Below are 7,166 nucleotides of genomic sequence, written 5' to 3'. Positions count from 1 at the left end.
CATAAAGCCCTATTTTAATGTTCTTCAAATTATTGCTTTGGTTGTCCATGCACTGTTTTTACAACGCAGTTCTAAGTAGAGTTACACCCTTCTAAGTCCCTTGAAGTTGCTCTGTTTAGTTCCACTCTATTTGGTACTGCACCCTTGGGTGTACTGCAAACTGCTTCAGGCCCACCCAAGGAGAGGCAGGAAACTGTATATGCTAAATAAGAAAGTCCAGAAAAGAGAAGGCATGTATGGTTTGGTTTTTTCAGTTTCCCGAGGTCAGCCTAAGCTTTCCACAACCAGTCCTTGGAAAATCACTGTTCTGGCTTCACGTTTTGGAAAGACGTCGGGGAAGGCTTTGCAACTGTTATTAGAATCATGGAATGTTAGAGTTGGAAGGGAGCTTGCAGGTCATCTAGTCCAACCCCCTGCACTCTGCAGGAGCATAGCCGAAAGATAGCCCTACAACATACCCAAAAGATGGTCGTCCAGCCTCCGCTTGAAAACGTCCAGCGAACAAGCATCCACCACCTCCCGAGGCAGACTGTCCCACAGCTCAAGCGCTCTTACAGTTAGGAAGTTTCTCCTGATATTTAGCCGGTAACGACTCCCTTGTAATTTCTACCCATTAGATCTGGTCTTGCAATCCGGAGCAAGAGAGAATAGATCTGCTCCATCATCTACATGACAGCCCTTCAAATACTTGAAGACTGCAATCATGTCCCCTTTAAGCCTTCTCTTTCCCAGGCTAAACATACCCAACTCTTTCAGCCTTTCCTCATAAGACTTGATTCCAACCCTCTCACCATCCTGGTTGCCCTCTTCTGGACACGCTCGAGTTTGTCAACATCCTTCCTAAAATGTGGTGCCCAAAACTGGACACAGGACTTCAGGTGAGGCCTGCCCATAGAGTGGAACTGCTTTTTTTGTCTCTGTATGCATGAAATCTATCTATGCCATGGGTCCCTAATGTTTTTGAGCCCGTGGGCACCTCAGGAATTCTCACACAGGGTGGCGGGCACAACCACAAAATGGCTGCCATGAGAGGAAGCCCCAAGTGCAGGGGAGAAGAGGGGTAAAAAAAAATACCCCTAGAGAAGAGGAGTGACTGAGAATAAAGCCAGCTCTGTTAATGGCTGCAATGGTGTTATTTTAACCTGCACAGCCAATCAAAAAGCCCTGCTCGCCCCACCCACTTTCTGAAACAGAGGGTGGGCAAAGAGCCGGCAGGCCCCACGGCGCCCGATGGCCCCACGTTGGGGACCCCTGATGTATGTGAACACTTCAAATGAGCAAGAAGCGCACATTGTCTGCCATTACACAGCTTGCAATGGGTGAAGTTTTCGGTGGCTGGGAGCTTGGAATAATTAGATTTTTCTATTATATATTAGAACCAATTTTCTAAAAAGCTTCCATTTAAAACAGGCGTATGACAGTTTATTTCAGAGTCAATGAATATGCTTTTCGGGTTGAGTGAAACTCTTTAAAACGTCCTACCCAGGAAGAGGAGTATTTCCCCTCCACCCTTTATAATCAGACTCGGTAAGTCATTTCCAGAAGAAAATGGCAAACCCCCCCCCCCCCATTGTACAGTTGCTTTAAAAGAGGTGGGTTGGTTGGAAATTTGATGGAGAAACCGTCAAAGCAACTCTTCCCAGGTATTCCCATGGGGCACTAACAGCTATTCCCAGCGCTCTGTTCTGGCACATGCGCATAATCAATGCAAATTTTGTTTTAAAAATATGTATACACATGCTGCAGCGGCAGAATTTGAACAAACCCATGAGCTCCATGGCCACACAATGAAATGCAGTTCCACTATCCCTTGGTCCAAATGAGCTTCCGACATTTAGCGTCGGTTTATCCACCAATCTCGTTTTTTCGTTCCACTGTAAATTCATCTAATCAATGCAAATTTTGTTTTAAAAATATGTATACACATGCTGCAGCGGCAGAATTTGAACAAACCCATGAGCTACGTGGCCACACAATGAAATGCAGTTCCACTGTCCCTTGGTCCAAATGAGCTTCCGACATCCAGCGTCGGTTTATCCACCAGACAATCTCGTTTGTTTGTTCCACTGTAAATTCATCAAGTCGTGAGTTCTTCGAGTCAGAAACCAGAACAATCAAGGAATATGGGATGGGAAAAGCCACGCTATAGGCAGTGTTCCCTCTAAGCTGAGTTAGTGTGAGCTAGCTCACAGGTTTTTAGTCCGTGGCTGACACGTTTTCGTCTTAGCTCAGGAAGGGATGGCTCCAGAGCAAGCTAATGTATACAGTAGCCAAATCACTCGCTCACAACTTTAAAGCCAGTAGCTCACAAAGTAGGATTTTTGCTCACAGGACTCCACAGCTTAGAGGGAGCATTGGCTATCGGATAGACTCTTTTGGTGTTGCTCTTCTGGCAATGGCTATTTTGAGCCCACGAAGAACTTTTGCCAGGAAGGATTAAGGACTTTTTCATGAAGAGGAGTGGTCCCCTTGCCATGTCAGGTGGGAAACACTGCTTCCTGTTCCTGTTCACCCCCCTCCTGGAGACGGTGGGCTTTTGCCATAGAATGGGGCAGCAGATAATACACTGTGGCCCCAGTCACACAGGCCGGATATCGCGGGGGGGAGGCATGGCTAATTGCCCTGGCGCAGTTTGATGCACGATTACGCGATCAGATGCGCCGGCGGCACACCATGGGACCTTCCCTCGGCACCGGCGGGTAAACGAGGGACTGGAGGGGAATGCTGCGCGCTGGCGCGATCACACCACGGGTGTCTGGAGGCAGCCCGTGGCAAACATTTACTAGTACCTTGGAGGTACTAGTTTTTAAAGGCGCATTGTCGGCGGTAAGCCACGGGTGCGCTCCACTTCCCAGATGTTGGGGTGTGATCGCGTCCGGATAATCCGCCCACCATCTCCCGCGGCAGCTTTGCCATGTGACCGGGGCCTGTGATGACCACAGTTATGGTCCAGTCACACCTTCCCCTTCCTTTCTGCTTCAAGCAAATGAATAAGGACTTCAGCGACAGCCAGTCTTCCTCAGCGTAGACTGGGAACAGTTGTGGGTTGTGCCTTCTGTTGTGACAGCAGGAGTGGCAGAAACAGGCAGGTGTGTCTCTGTTTCCACCTGAGCAGGAAGACCGAACAGGTAGCTTTCAGCATGCACATGTTAAGTTCTTTTCGTGGGCCTTGGTTATTCCTTCGCACACTTTGAAAATCCTCACATCTATCTTTTTGCAACTCGACTTGTTTCATGTCAGCTGCAAATTGGTGCGTTCGTTCCCGGCACTTTGATCCTAACCATTAAGAAGCGGAGGCATACTGCACCGTACTGGTCCTTTGGAATTTCCCTCTGGATCTCCCCACCACCACCACCCCCTTAAGAGCTACCCATTAAGACTTATTCCTTGAGTGCTCCTTTCCGAACCATCTGTGCACCTCTGTCTCTTCCCACCACCTTTTAACCTGCATCTCTCCAGCTGGCACACTGGGATGTGAAACGCCGGGCAGGGCTGTCAGAAGCCAACTGCGCCCTCGTTTTTGCATTTCCATTAAGCGGTGGGCCCTATAAATAGCATTCTCTTGACCTGCTCTGAAGGGATAGAGAGCGAGAGGGAAGGAGTGGGCAGAAGGTGGGCATTGGCAGGGGGAATGCGGTGTGTGGGGGGGCTGCATTTGGCTCGACCTGTCACATGTCACGAGGCCGAAATTTTTAAGAGACAACAGAATATGGCTCTCTGAGTCTCAGAGTATTCCCTCAAACTTCAACCCCAGGGGGGACACCTGGGAAGCAGTTAGATTCTGAGAATTTACAGCCCGGCCCAGACATTCACCTATAAGCCATCTAAGAGCCAGTGTGGTGTAGTGGTTAAGAGAAGAGGATTCTGATTTGGCGAACTGAGTTCTGTTCCCCACTCCTTTGCATGAAGCTAGTCACACGACGTTGGGCTAGTCACACTTCTCTCCCAACTCTCTCAGCCCTACCAGACTGGTGTAGTGCTTAGTGCTTAGGAGCACGGACTCTAAACTGGGAGAACTGGTCTGATTCCCCACTCCTCTACGTGCAGCTGCTGGTGTGACCTTGGGTCAGTCACAAGTTCTCTCAGAGCTGTTCTCTCAAGGGCAGTCCTTGAAAGAGCTCTCTCAGCCCCACCTACCTCACAGGGTGTCTGTTGTGGGGAGCGGAAGGGAAAGGAGATTGTAAGTCACTCTGAGACTCCTTTGGGTAGTGAAGGGTGGGGGTATAAATCCAATCTCCTTCTCCCTCCTCCTCCTCCTCCTTCCTCACAGAGTACCTGTTGGGAGGGGAAGGGAAGGTGATTGTAAGCAGCTTTGAGACTTCATAAGGTAGAGAAAAGCAGGGTATAAAAAACCTCTTCTTCTACTGACAGGGGTGATGGGGGTGGACCCAGGTTACCAAATTCCAGGGGCCTCAGTTGCCCTGGGGATCCCAAAATCCAGGCAAAGTGTCTCTGGGAGATATTGAAAGCATGCCTGCTTCAGTCAAGCCACTGGTGGTGGTGGTGGAGGGGTGTTCTTCTAGTCGGATGGGGACTCCGATCGGAATCATAGGCTAGCAGGACTTTCGAGGGCTTTCTTCAGCCCTGCCTCCTTATTTCATTTTCCTTCATATGTACTGCACCGTGCTCCAGAGGTGCAGTTTGAAGATTACCGCACAGATAGGGTTGCCAGCTTCCAGGTGGGAGCTGGAGATCTCCTGGGATTACAGCTGATCCTCCAGGAGACAGAGACCAGTTCCTCACAGGCTGAAAAGGGTGTGAAAAGGAGACAGAGACCAGTCCCTCACAGGCTGAAAAGGGTGTGAAAAGGAGACAGATACCAGTTCCTCACAGGCTGAAAAGGGTGTGAAAAGGAGACAGAGACCAGTCCCTCACAGGCTGAAAAGGGTGTGAAAAGGAGACAGAGACCAGTGAAGAGGAGACAGAGACCAGTTCCTCACAGCTACTCAGCGCCAAAACAAAGATATTGGGTGGAGCAGGTAACAGCTGGATCGAGAGCATTTTAAACAGATCCGTCACTCATGATTTTTACACACAACCACTTATTTTTTTTATAATAGCTCCTATCTTTGTCCATTGGCAGTGCCATAAAAAGGAAGGAGAAACGACGACTGAGGGATGACACGATCGAGGTTTACAAGATCACGCATGGCATAGAGCAAGTAGCGAAAGAAGTACTTTTCTCCTTTTCTTACAACACAAGAACTCATGGGCACTCACTGAAATTGCTGAGCAGTCGGGTTAGAACAGATAAAAAAAAGTCCTTCTTCACCCAAAGCATGATTAACACATGGAATTCACTGCCACAGGAGGTGGTGGCGGCTACAAGCATGGACAGCTTCAAGAGGGGATTGGATAAGCATATGGAGCAGAGGTCCATCGGTGGCTATTAGCCACAAGGTATAGATAGGAACTCTCATTCTGGGGCAAGTGATGCTCTGTATTCTTGGTGCTTGGGGGGGGGGGGGACCCAAATGGGGGGGTCTTTTAGACTGAGGGCTTCTAGTGCCCTGGCCCCACTGCTGGACCTCCTAATGGCACCTGGTATTTTTGGCCACCATGTGACACAGAGTGCTGGACTGGATGGGCCACTGGCCTGATCCAAAATTGGCTTCTCTTATGTTCTTATGTTCACCACTTCATAGGGTTTCCAACTCGGGTTTGGGAAATTCCTGGAGGTCATGCCTGGGAATGGAGGAGGTGGGGGGGGGGAGCTGAACAGGATATGTTTTCATAGGTTCTATCCCCCAAAGATGCTATTTCCTCCAGGGGAAGGGATCGCTGAAATTCTGGGAGAACTCCCACCATGGTGCAAAAACCTGGATCCCAGGTACAAATTCTCATGGATACTTGTGATTTTTACCTGTGTCAGCCAAAACACGGCATCAAATCACACATTGCGGCCATGTCCGCAGACTGAAACATGAGCAATGCTCCCACGAAGCTGTGGAGTTTTGTAAGCAAAAATTCTACTTTGTGAGCTGCTGGCATTAAAGTTGTGAATGAGCGGTTTGGCTCCTGCATAAATTAGCTTGCTCTGGAGCCAGCCATGCTGAGCCAAGACAAAAATGTATGAGCTGGAGGCTAAAAAACTGTGAGCTAGCTCACACTAACTCAGCTTAGAGGGAACACTGACCATGAGGGCTCGTATTTCTAAATGCCTGCGGTGCTGCAAAGGGGTGGGTCCACATTTTCCCTGGTTCAGTACGTGAAGAGTGATGCATGATTTGACAGTACATGTCTCTGAAGTCTATGTGAAAACCATGAGGATGCCAGGGGGGGTTCATGGCCTGGATGCATGTCTTGGCATCCTGAAGGGCTGGATCTCTCACTGTTGAAGTATTCTTAGGGTTGCCAGCTCTAGGTTGGGAAATGCCTGGAGACTTGGGGCTGGAGCCTGAGGAAGGGCAGGGTTTGGGGAAAGAGAGGGAGAGCAGCAGGGCATAATGCCATGAAAGAGTCCATCTTCCCAGGGAGCCATTTTCTCCAAGGGAATTCAACTTTTGCACCTGGAGATCAGTTGGAATCCCAGGAGATCTCCAGGCACAGCACCTGGAGGTTGGCAACCCTAAGTATTCCATGTGGCCTTGGAACTGACAATGGAGTCTGCAGATCTGCATGCAAAGATCAGGAAGGCCCATGCTTTTTTGCACCATATGAAGCTGTGTTTTTTTTGGGGGGGGGGTTGGTCTGTGAAGAGGCAGCTAATCTGTGATTTGATCATGGATGGGAGGGGAGGTATGGAACCCCCCCCCTAAAATAGGGTTGCCATCCTCCAGGTGGGACCTGAAGATCTCTCAGAATCACACCTGATCTCCTGGTGACAGATATCAGTTGTGTGGGGGGGAGAGCTACTTTGGAGGGTGGACTGCCTGGTAGTATATCCCCTCCCCAGGCTCCACCCCCCGACCTCCAGCAATTTCCCAACCCGGAGTCGGCCACCCCAACTGCACAGATAAGCCTTTCCTTCTCCCCACCCAACACTCTGCACGCGCTCAGAGGCTCGACTGGCCTGTCCTGCACCCGGAAAGGACGGGATGCCTAAAAGCAGCCCGCCCCTCCGCGAGGCCATCCGAGGGGTGACCTCCAAAGGTCCGAGGTCTGGGAAACAAGGTCCGGGGTGGTGGAGGGGGCGCTCGGCCGCCCGGCCCTCCTCGCCTCTCCCC

The sequence above is a fragment of the Gekko japonicus genome, unplaced genomic scaffold (genome assembly GCF_001447785.1).
Source record: "Gekko japonicus isolate JY-2015 unplaced genomic scaffold, Gekko_japonicus_V1.1 scaffold1141, whole genome shotgun sequence".
In the NCBI taxonomy this organism is placed as follows: Eukaryota; Metazoa; Chordata; class Lepidosauria; order Squamata; family Gekkonidae; genus Gekko; species Gekko japonicus.
This window is presented reverse-complemented; position numbering follows the sequence as displayed.